Raw genomic sequence first — 12,800 nt, 5'->3', positions numbered from 1 at the left:
AGGAAGGCGTTCTGCGGGGAAACGCACCGAGAAGCCCACGACTCGGTCGCTGACTGGCGAATGATCCGTGGATTTCCTGGCGTTTCGCCGGCAAATGAAAAAAAACACGTCAAACAAACACGTCAATCAAAAACACGCCAGTAATAATGGTTTGGTTGTTTTTAATGCCCTCTATAATGTCTGACAAGCACACTTAGCCACGATATAAATGTTACAATTATTCCTACAGTCATTTGAGTTTTTGCACACTCGGAGTGATGTGGAAAGTTTGTTAAGCAGCACGATACAATGGTCAACCCATTCATTTGCACTTGACCACTTTTTCTTCTTTTCGCTCTTGTTACGCGAAGCATCCCGCGAATGTGTTTTTCACTGTGTTCGCACCTTTCTAGCTGTTTGAACTCCCAGGCGAAGTACCATGATTGAACTTACTCAAGCAGTAATTTAGTCGACCGAGGTAGGCGTTCTGCGGGGAAACGCACCGAGAAGCCCACGACTTGGTCGCTGACTTGCGAATGGTCCGTGGATTTCCTGGCGTTTCGCCGGCAATTGAAAAAAAAAAACAGGTCAAACAAACACGTCAATCAAGAACACGCCAGTAATATTGGTTTGGTAGTTTTTTAATGCCCTCTATATTGTCTGACGAGCACACTAAGCCACGATATAAATGTTACAATTATTCCTACAGTCATTTCAGTTTTTTGCAGACTCGGAGTGATGTGGAAAGTTTGGTAAGCAGCACGATACAATGGTCAACCCATTCATTTGCACTTGACCACTTTTTCTTCTTTTCGCTCTTGTTACGCGAAGCATCCCGCGGTTGTGTTTGCACTGTATTCGCACCTTTCTAGCTGTCTGAACTCCCAGGCGAAGTACCATGATGGAACTTACTCAAGCAGTAATTTGGTCGACCGAGGAAGGCGTTCTGCGGGGAAACGCACCGAGAAGCCCACGACTCGGTCGCTGACTGGCGAATGGTCCGTGGATTTCCTGGCGTTTCGCCGGCAAATGAAAAAAAAACACGTCAAACAAACACGTCAATCAAAAACACGCCAGTAATAATGGTTTGGTGTTTTTTAATGCCCTCTATAATGTCTGACGAGCACACTTAGCCACGATATAAATGTTACAATTATTCCTACAGTCATTTGAGTTTTTGCACGCTCGGAGTGATGTGGAAAGTTTGTTAAGCAGCACGATACAATGGTCAACCCATTCATTTGCACTTGACCACTTTTTCTTCTTTTCGCTCTTGTTACGCGAAGCATCCCGCGAATGTGTTTTTCAGTGTGTTCGCACCTTTCTAGCTGTTTGAACTCCCAGGATAAGTACCATGATTGAACTTACTCAAGCAGTAATTTGGTCGACCGAGGAAGGCGTTCTGCAGGGAAACGCACCGAGAAGCCCACGACTCGGTCGCTGACTGGCGAATGGTCCGTGGATTTCCTGGCATTTCACCGGCAAATGAAAAAAAAACACGTCAAACAAACACGTCAATCAAAAACACGCCAATAATATTGGTTTGGTTGTTTTTAATGCCCTCTACAAAGTCTGACGAGCACACTTAGCCACGATATAAATGTTACAATTATTCCTACAGTCGAGGTTTTTCAGACTCGGAGTGATGTGGAAAGTTTGTTAAGCAGCACGATACAATGGTCAACCCATTCATTTGCACTTGACCACTTTTTCTTCTTTTCGCTCTTGTTACGCGAAGCATCCCGCGGATCTGTTTGCACTGTATTCGCACCTTTCTAGCTGTTTGAACTCCCAGGCGAAGTACCATAATGGAACTTACTCAAGCAGTAATTTGGTCGATCGAGGTAGGCGTTCTGCGGGGAAACGCACCGAGAAGCCCAAGACTCGGTCGCTGACTGGCGAATGGTCCGTGGATTTCCTGGCGTTTCGCCGGCAAATAAAAAAAAACAGGTCAAACAAACACGTCAATCAAAAACACGCCAGTAATATTGGTTTGGTTGTTTTTAATGCCCTCTATATTGTCTGACGAGCACACTTAGCCACGATATAAATGTTACAATTATTCCTACAGTCATTTGAGTTTTTTGCAGACTCTGAGTGATGTGGAAAGTTTGTTAAGCAGCACGATACAATGGTCAACCCATTCATTTGCACTTGACAACTTTTTCTTCTTTTCGCTCTTGTTAAGCGAAGCATCCCGCGTGTGTGTTTGCACTCTATTCGCACCTTTCTAGCTGTTTGAACTCCCAGGCGAAGTATCTTGATGGAACTTACTCAAGCAGTAATTTTGTCGACCGACGTAGGCGTTCTGCGGTGAAACGCACTGAGATGCCGACGATTCGGTCGCTGGCTGGCAAGTGGCCCGTGGACTTTTTGACGTTTCGCCTGCGAAAGAAATAAAAAAACATGTCGGTTCTTCATATTCATGAAAAGTTGAGAGAAAAAAAGAATAAAGAAAAACTTCAATTATTAATCTATAACTGAAGCTATTGTCACTTTTCGCGTATATTTATCTTTGCTGAGGCTGTCTCTGCACACCTGTCTCTTGCTATCGCGCTGAAGGCGAGCGGCCGAGAGGTAACGTTTCGATGTGCGAGAAAGGCCGCGTGCAAATTCACAGCAACACCTCGCCCTAGTTTTCAGCCTGTAACCGGTAGACCGTGAGAAAAAAAAGAGTTTTTTTTAATTTGTTAATAAGTTCGCGTGACCTAAAATTATTGCAGTATTCATTTCAGTTAATTGCTGACTAGGGTTGGTCTGAAAAATATTGACACAATGTGACTTCAAATTACGCACGCTAGCAAATGCTTGTGCTTTCTAGATGATTTGCGACGCACGAGCCTGTGGGACCCAGCTGCGCGCGAACCGTGTTGGAAAAAAAGACGAACGTAGAAGAAGAGGCAGAAGGGAATCCTCGAGACAATCTAGCTGTGCTATTATTCTCGGGCACAAGTTCACCCAGCGTACGTTAGCGTATTAAAAGAGTTTATTGAAGAGTGCGTTACAAATCTGGTGGAGGTGCTGGGTATGATGCCAATCCCCTCTCGAGTGACGGAGCACAGTCCAGAACCACAGCGATTTCGACCCAATGAGCTGACGCCTGTTCATCAGCGCTGCAGTCGATGCCTACGTGGTGAGGGTCCTGAATTTTCACCTTTATCGACTTCGCTTGGAACATCAACGGCTGTGAACGGGTACGCAACTGACATGACAGCTCAGGTCACTCCAGCCAACATTGTAGTAAACCAGCCAATGCTACCAAAGCCTTTCCACGGCGAAAGCTACGAGGACGCAGAGGACTGGCTTGAGCACTTTGAACGCGTCGCAAAGGCTAACGGATATGCGGAAGAGCGCAAACTTGGAAGTGTTTACTTCGCACTGGAAGATAGCGCACGAACGTGGTATGAAAACCATGAAGCCACCTTCCGGTCATGGAATGATTTTCGACGGGAGCTGCTCGCTGCTTTCCCAAACACAGACCGCAAAGAGTGAGCTGAAGCTGCGCTCCAGACAACAAATCAGCGCAATAACGAAACTGTCGCCATGTATGTGGAAGACATGTCTCGCTTATTCCACCGAGCGGATTCAAATATGAGCGAAGACAGGAAGCTGTGCCATCTGATGCGAGGCGTGAAGCAAGAACTCTTTGCCGGACTAATTCGAAGCCTGCCGCGCACCGTCGCCGAGTTTCGTTCCGAGGCTACTACAATGGAAAGGAAGCTACAACAGCGAGCAAGGTTATACAACCGGGATGCGATCGTCACTTCCTTGGACATGTTGCCACCAGCCTTCGCTAACGGCATGGAAGCACTACGCGAGCTGGTGCGGTCTGTTGTGCGAGAAGAGTTGCAGAGGCAGCGTCTTGACCAGAACGCTCCAATGCTTTCGTCTCTGACCGATGTGATCCGTGAGGAGGTCAGGCAGGTGGTACGCGAACCTTCGAGCAACGCACAGCCAGGGCTGCCACTACAACAGAAGACGAGAATGACGTATGCTGATGTGCTGTTACGAGGACCTCCAGGACGTGCGGACGTCGCGGCGGCTACACCTATGCAGTACCCGAAGCCGCCGAGCACCCTGCAGCCAATGCAAGAGAGGAGACTAAGGAAGAGCGATGTCTGGCGCACCCCCGACAGGATACCGCTGTGTTACCACTGTGGGGAGCCTGGTCATCTCTACCGAACGTGCCACTACCGCCAGGCAGGACTACGTGGTTTTCCTGTTAATGCACCTCGACCACGAAATGGTGAACGTCCCTTCGAAATTGAAGAATACCTGTCAGGTCGTCAAACCCCAAGTGGCTTCCAACGACACCGACCTCGGGCAACGACAACGGGGAGGTATAGATCGCCTAGCCCCCGACATCCAGCAAGCTCCCCAAGGTCTCGTTCCCCAAGCCCACGTCGGGAAAACTAGAGTCAGCGACCTGTGGAGGCAAGGCCGCTGTCGACGCTAATGCAAAAAAACCTCCAGTGCTGACTCTCAACGACGACCGATTCAGAAACCGATGCTTCGATAGTGACGTTGCTTCCGATTTAATGTGTGTTCGTTGACGGCTATGAAGTCATCGGACTGGTAGATACCGGCGCAGATTATTCAGTGATGAGTAGCGGACTTTCTAAAATACTAAAGAAAGTGCTGACTCCTTGGAAGGGACCACAAGTTCGCACAGCAGGAGGGCACCTCATCGACCCTACTGGAATATGCACAGCAAGAATCGGAATACGGGGTTTCACGTACGTCGCCACTTTTATTGTGCTGCCGGAATGCTCAAGAGACTTGATTATCGGCATGGACTTCTTACGAGCTAATGGCGCTATAATTAACTTGCGAGAATCTTCCGTCTCATTCTCGACTAGGCACGCAATTGCTACCTTTAAAACGGAAGAAAACGTATATGACCTTTGTATTGCAGATGATGGCCTCATGGTGCCGCCAAGATCGAGCATATCTGTCGCAGTAAACAACAAAGCATTCAGTGAATTCGAAGGATTTGCTGACAACAACACTGCCTTACTACTCCAAAAAGGGATCTGCATGGCACGAGGCCTTCTTAAGTTACGTGACGGATGTGCAAACATTCTACTCACAAACTTTGGAAATGAGGTGCAGCATGTTGCAAGAGGAACCGTCATCGCCAGTCTGAATGATTTCGTCCAGGTTACGGAGCTGCGAACTTTTGAAACCAATGATTCTGATTTAGAAGACGTGGAGTCTGTCCTTGCAGCCATCGACATCGAGCCAGGCCTACTACCGAGCGAAAAAGAGCAAATAGAGGGTCTTTTAAGGGAATTCGCCGAATGTTTCTCGTTGTCATCTAAGGTTCGACGCACTCCTGTCGCCAAACATCGCATCATTGTCGACGAGTCAGTGAGGCCAATACACCAGCATCCCTACCGAGTGTCACCAAGAGAAAGAGAAGCTATTGGTAATCAGGTTAAAGAAATGCTCAAAGACGATGTAGTTCAGCCTTCATCAAGTCCATGGGCGTCACCTGTTGTTCTTGTGAAGAAAAAAGACCAAACCTTACGTTTCTGTGTTGATTATCGGAAGCTGAATGCCGTCACCAAACGGGATGTTTATCCTCTGCCAAGAATTGATGACACTCTGGATAGGCTGCGAAATGCCAGGTATTTTTCCTCATTGGATCTTAAAAGTGGGTATTGGCAGATAGAAGTTGACGAAAGAGATCGCGAAAAGACAGCGTTTGTGACACCTGACGGTTTATACGAGTTCAAGGTACTCCCTTTTGGCCTTTGTTCAGCACCCGCCACATTCCAACGGATGATGGACACAGTGCTCTGTGGTCTTAAATGGCAGTCATGTCTGGTTTATCTCGACGATGTTGTAGTTTTCTCTGCTACCTTTGAGCAACATTTGGAAAGGCTCCGGGCCGTGCTCACTGCTATCAAATCAGCGGGCTTGACGATAAAACCGCAGAAATGTCATTTCGGCTTCCGTGAGCTCCTTTTTCTCGGCCATGTCATCAGTGCAGAAGGCGTCCGCCCAGACCCTGCAAAAACTGAGGCCGTAGCAAGATTTCCGAAGCCAACAGACAAAAAGGCTGTTAGGTGATTTTTAGGTCTCTGCACCTATTATCGACGGTTCGTTAAAAATTTTTCACGAATTGCTGAACCACTGACACGGCTGACAGACGAGGAAATGCCTTTCGTATGGCTTGCCGAACAAGAGGATGCCTTCAATGAACTACGAAAGTGCCTTCAAAGCCATACTGTTCTGGCGCATTTTGACAAGGAAGCGGAAACCGATATCCACACAGATGCAAGCAATTTAGGTCTTGGGGCCGTGCTCATCCAATGGCAAAACGGACAAGAACGAGTCATTGCGTATGCCAGTCGCTCTCTTTCGAAAGCTGAGGTGAACTACTCAGCGACTGAGAAAGAATGCCTTGCCGTGGTATGGGCTATCAGCAAGTTTCGACCATATTTATATTGTAGGCCTTTTCGGGATATAAGCGACCATCATTCGCTATGATGCCTGGCTAATCTCAAGGACCCATGTGGACGGCTTGCACGATGGAGCTTGCGATTACAGGAGTATGATATCACGCTTGTGTACAAGTCAGGTCGCAAGCACAGTGATGCGGACTGCTTGTCACGTGCTCCGATTCAACCTGCTGCTTCTGCTTCCACCGAGGATGGTGAAGATTTTATTTTCTTGGGAGCTGTGACACCATCAGAGATGGCACTTCAGCAGCGATCCGACCCTGAGATACTCCTCTTGATCAAGTACCTACAAGGACAGTCTGTCGATGTTCCACGACCTTTTGTCCGTGGCTTGTCAGCGTTTGTCCTACGAAACAACATCCTGTATAAAAGGAACTTTGACAACAATACAGCGACATTCCTGCTTGTCGTCCCTTCACCTCTGCGACCAGAGATTTTGGAGGCTTGCCACGACGATCCATCAGCTGGACACTTAGGAGTGAGCAGAACGTTAGCACGCATCCTCACTAAATACTACTGGCCGAAGTTGCTTAGCTCTGTACGACACTATGTCAGAACCTGCCGGGACTGCCAAAGACGTAAAACGCCACCGCTAAAACCAGCAGGTCTCCTTCAACCGATAGAACCACCAGAAGCCCCATTCACACAAGTGGGAATGGACTTACTGGGCCCATTTCCTACGTCGTCATCGGGAAAACGGTGGATAATAGTTGCCACCGACTATTTAACCAGATATGCCGAGACAGCTGCTCTTGTTAAAGGATCAACCGTTGAAGTAGCCGAATTATTCGTCTCCAACATAGTACTGCGGCACGGAGCTCCAAAAGCGTTGATCACGGACCGAGGGACTGCATTTACGGCCGACCTGATGAAATGTATCATGAAATTGACGCACACCAGTCATAGAAAAACGACGGCATATCATCCTCAAGCAAATGGTCTTACGGAACGACTGAACAGGACGCTGGCTGATATGTTGTCAATGTACGTTGATATAGAACACCGTACTTGGGATAAAATATTACCCTATGCAACATTCGCCTATAACACTGCGATGCAAGAGACAACACGGATGACGCCATTCCAACTTGTTTTTGGCCGGACGGTAACGACACCTTTAGATGCAATGTTACCTATTGACGAGACGCCCGAGAATTACTATGACGTTCACGACTACATACAAAGAGCAGAAGAAGCCAGACAGCTGGCACGATATCGCATTCTCCAACAGCAGAAAACCGACACGCATCGATACAATCTGCGAAGAAGAGACGTCCAGTACGCACCAGGAGACAGAGTATGGGTGTGGATTCCTGTACGAATACGTGGCCTGTCAGAAAAACTGCTTCGCCGCTATTTCGGTCCGTACAGAGTGCTCCGTCGCGTCGGCTCGCTCAACTACGAAGTTATGCCAGAGGGACAGGATATTCAATCCCGACGGCGGCATCGCACGGAAATTGTGCATGTCGTCAGGATGAAACCATATCACGACAGTCAATGAAACGCTGAAGATACAACGTTCTTTGACGTTAACGACATCCCCGACGAGGGTTTGTGAATGACTGCTATGCGACCAGTTTGACACAAGCATCGGGACGATGCACTCTGGAAAGGGGGGCAATGACACAATGTGACTTCAAATTACGCACGCTAGCAAATACTTGTGCCTTCTAGATGATTTGCGACGCACGAGCCTGTGGGACCCAGCTGCGCGCGAACCGTGTTGGAAAAAAAGACGAACGTAGAAGAAGAGGCAGAAGGGAATCCTCGAGACAATCTAGCTGTGCTATTATTCTCGGGCACAAGTTCGCCCAGCGTACGTTAGCGTATTAAAAGAGTTTATTGAAGAGTGCGTTACAATATGCTATTGAGCACCATACTATCGCAAACCGATTTCGTTAAAGTTAACCACTTTTTTCTTACTTCTTCGCTCTTGTTACGCGAAACATCTTGCGTATGTATTGCACTGTGTTCATTCTTTTAGCTGTTTGATCTCCCAGGCAAAGAACCGTGACGGAACTTACTCTAGCAGTAATTTGGTTGACCGACCTAGGCGTTCTGCGATGAAACCCACCGAGATACCCACGGCCTGGCCGCAAGCAGGTAAGTGGCCCGAGGACTTTTTGATGTTTTGCTGCGAAAAAAAGAAACACGTCAATTGGTCGGGTGAATATTCAAAGAGCAAGCGTCCGTGAAACCATGATTGTCTTCGGATGTCATGATTATACCAGCCACAGCAAATATCAATCCTCATTAAAAAAGGGTATTGACAGGTTGGCTGTTGTACACGTACAGAGTTCTTGTTGACGGCTGGATATTGCCACTACTAACTGGGTTCAAGTTTAGTCCAGGTAACTATGCCTATTCGTAATGGAGAGAATAATTTCGTTTACTGAGGCTGGCTCAACTCTGGAGATGCTAGGCAGGGTCAGGGCAAACCCAATTAAGATCTCTGAACTTGGGCCTAAAAATCTACGGGACAGGTTATATCTTGTAATTCTCAGTGACACCTGACATGTGACATGGTCCTCTCAAGCCGCGTTAGGACGCACGTGATCCTTGTTCACAGTTTCATCCAAGACATCCGCACTTGGCCGCCTCTAATGACTAGAGAGAAATTCCAGCATGCCGTCAAGTGAGTACCGGCACACGTACGACTCCAGAGAATTACGCAAGCAGTCATCTGCTGGCAGAGTGCAAAGAAAGGTTCTGCACGCGGTATTTATATTTCTCCTCAATAAATCATTTGATTTTTGTAGCTATACAGACAGCCTAGATGTTCAGAATGGCAGAATGTTGAGCTAGTTGGCAGAAATTATAATTAAAAAAAGGTCTGCTGGAACACGCAGGAGTTACCACGGAAGCTTGTGCTTTAGACCTTGGCATAAGCTGTTTGAGGACGATAATATTTCAATAGTTGGCGGTTTAATGGTCGAATTACTGCCATGCCTGCTTTCCGATTCAAAAGGCAAGCTGCAGAGGATACATAGTTTGACCATTCTGGCACTCCTTTGTTTAAAATATCAACGTAGAAATAAGGCTATGGGCATATTTCGACAAACGAGGCACATAGGAGTGTGTCTGCTACTATCAGTGCTATGAAAGCACCAGGGCTGTTCAGGTCATAAGAAAAGTCGTAGCCAGGCCAATAACCAGGATGAATTGTGACACAGCCTATTGTAATTAGTTGCAGACTTAAGCCGCTCTCTCTTTACGCTGTTTACTATAACATGACACCTGCTCTGAACTAAGCAATTTAAAAGCTGCAGCTTGTACAGCGGGCTGTACTCGTGACTCCTTGCATAATGGTAAACATTTTCTGTTGCGCCTAATGATGGCGTATCGTGATTTTAACTGCAAGTACATTGCTGTTGAGATGCGCAGTCAAAATATTGTCACGTTACACCGTAACTGTAACCTGTAGATAATGGCACACAAGGACGTCAAACTGATTCGAACAACGGCAGTATGACTATTGTTTTTTTCTCTGCACGCGCATCTTTGTCCTCTTCTGAACAGCGGCACATACAAGCATGCCAGCATCTGTGGAAATAATACTTTCAGAGCTTGTACTAGTGGCATTACCCCCCTTCCCAAAGGACATCGTCCCGATGTCATAAGATAATTACCAGATGAAAAGAAAACACGTACGATAAGCAGTACACAAGGGGGGGTTCACAATCACTGTAAGTCTACTCAAGGGAGTGTGACGAATAGTCAGCGTTGGTAAAATGGTTTCATCCTCGAAACATGGACGACGTGTGGCTGTTGTGAACGGCGGGATTTACGAGCCATGTCTTCGTCAAGAGCCTAGTAGTTCACTTCGCTGAGACGACGGAGAACTCTATAGGGACCAAAATAGCGGCGTAACAACTTTTCCGACCGGCCCCGTTGTCGAATGGGAGTCCACAACCATACTCGTTCTCCGGGTTGGTAACAGACATCGCGACGACGAGTGTTGTACCGCAGTGAGTCGATGCATTGTTGCTTATGGATTCGTTCGACTGCAAGCTTACGAGCCGCGTCTGCCAGTCTGAAAAATTCGTTCGTCTTGACACTAATCTTGTGTCTGTCTGGTAGAAGCATGGCATCCAGCATCGTAGTGACCTCCCTGCCGTGAAGCAGCCGGAATGGTGTGAAATCAGTTGTTTCTTGCACAGCGGTGTTGTAAGCAAACGTGACGTAAGGGAGGATGTCATCCCAGTTTTTGTGGTCTTCGTCAACGTACACGGATAGCATGTCGGCGATCGTCTTGTTTAGTCGCTCTGTAAGGCCGTTGCTTTGGGGGTGGTATGCAGTAGTTTTCCGATGTACTGTGCCGCTAAGCTGCATGACGTCTTGTATCATCCGGGCGGTAAAAGCTGTGCCACGATCAGTTATGACAACTGTTGGTGCTCCATGTCGGAGGACAATGTTTTTCATAAAAAAGTGGGCAGTCTCAATGGCGGTGCCACGTTGTAATGCCTTCGTTTCGCAGTAGCGCGTCATGTAATCAGTAGCGACTACAATCCAGCGGTTGCCGTCACGAGACTTGGCAAAAAAGGTCCGAGTAGATCCATGCCAATTTGTTGGAATGGTTGTGTCGGAGGAGCGACGGGCTTCAAAAAGCCGGCTGGGCGCTAATGTGGTGCTTTACGGCGCTGGCACTCGTGACACGTCTTCACGTAATGCTCCACGTCTCGACTGAGCTTAGGCCAGTAGTAGTATTGGCGAATCCGGGCCAAGGTACGTGTGAATCCCAAGTGGCCTGAGGAAGACTCATCTTGACAGGCGGACAAGACATCGGCTCGTAACACTGGCGGGACAACGCGCAGGTACTCAGTCGCGTAAGGGTCGAAGTTTCTTTTATAGAGGATATTTCTGCGGATGCAGGACGATGATGACGAGCGGGCGAATGCTCGTGGTGGATGCGGCGTACGGCCTTCGAGATATTCGATGAATTGTTGAAGCTCGGAATCGTTCTTCGGCTGTTCAGCCAAGTCGCATACACTAACGGCGCAGATAAAACGGCTGTCGAGATCTTGATCACCTGACGCTGTCTTAAGAGGAGCTCAGAAAAGGCAGTCCGCGTCAGTATGCTTCCGGCCAGACTTGTACACGACTGTCAAATCGAACTCCTGAAGGCGTAAGCTCCACCTGGCCAGACGTCCAGAAGGGTGTTTAAGGTTCGCCAACCAGCGGAGCGCATGATGATCGGTAACAACTCTGAACGGGCGACCATACAGGTACGGTCTGAATTTATCTATTGCCCAGACAACAGCTAGGCACTCCTTTTCAGTTGTTGTGTAATTCACCTCCGCAGATGATAAAATCCGGCTCGCATAAGATATAGGACGTTCGACGCCGCCTTGCCACTGGACGAGGACTGCACCAAGGCCGATGTTACTGGCGTCTGTGTGTAGTTCAGTGTCGGCATATTCGTCGTAGTGTCCGAGTAAGGGCTCAGACTGGAGACGCTGCTGGAGCTCGGAGAAAGCGCGTGTTTGCTCAAGGCCCCACACGAAGGGAACGTCGTCTTTTGTCAGACGAGTGAGGGGTTCGGCAATGTTTGCGAAATTTGCGAAGTTTGCGAAACAAACATCACGTTTGTTGGTAGGTGGTGGAAAATCTGCGACAGCCAATGTTTTGTCTGGGTCCGGCCGAATACCATCAGGGCTAACAAGGTGACCGAGGAACTTTATTTCGCTGTAACCAAAATGACCTTTTTCTGGTTTCAGTGATAGGCCTACCATGCGAATTGCAGCAAGCACAGATCTAAGTCGCTGCAAATGCTGCTCAAACATTTGGGAGAAGACGACGACGTCGTCTAAGTAAACAAGATATGCTTCCTACTTGAGACCGGAGAGCACTGTATCCATCATCCTCTGGAATGTCGCAGGGGCAGAACACAGACCGAAGGGCAGCACCTTGAATTTGTACAGACCATCAGGCGTTATGAATGCTGTTTTCTCTCGGTCGCGTTCATAAACTTAAATCTGCCAGTAGTTACTGCATAAATCCATAGAGGAGAAGTATCGGGCGCGTCGGAGGCGGTCTAGTGAGTCGTCGATGCGCGGAAGCGGATAAACGTCTTTCTTTGTTACTTTGTTGAGTTTGCGGTAATCGACGCAAAATCGGAGAGTGCCGTCCTTCTTTTTACTAGTACGACGGGGGACGACCATGGACTGTTCGAGGGTTGGATTACGCCATCTTCGAGCATCTCCTTCACTTGAGAACGTATAAGCTCTTGTTCCTTTTATGATACTCGGTAGGCGTGCTGACGTATGGGTCGCTCAGCATGGTCAGTGACAATGCGGTGCTTTACGGTTGGCGTTTGTTTTATCTTGGATGTAGACGCGAAACAGTCGCTAAACA

General features: G+C 48.0%; 1 protein-coding gene across 1 annotated transcript in view; it reads right to left on the bottom strand.

Moving 5' to 3' along the window:
• Positions 1-2,260: 2,260 nt before the first annotated feature.
• The window catches only part of LOC142775327 (uncharacterized), a 33,914-nt gene continuing 23,374 nt past the window's right edge, over positions 2,261-12,800 (bottom strand). Inside the window, exons 4-5 of the mRNA XM_075876678.1 lie at positions 8,471-8,580; positions 2,261-2,364 (exon numbers count right to left, since the gene is read on the bottom strand). The gene's annotated coding sequence lies outside the window, so the exon portion shown is untranslated. The remainder of the gene's footprint in view (positions 2,365-8,470; positions 8,581-12,800) is intronic.

This window comes from Rhipicephalus microplus, chromosome X, assembly GCF_043290135.1.
Source record: "Rhipicephalus microplus isolate Deutch F79 chromosome X, USDA_Rmic, whole genome shotgun sequence".
Lineage (NCBI taxonomy): Eukaryota > Metazoa > Arthropoda > Arachnida > Ixodida > Ixodidae > Rhipicephalus > Rhipicephalus microplus.
Note: the sequence above shows the minus strand (reverse complement) of the source record. Positions and strands in the feature narration are given on the sequence as shown.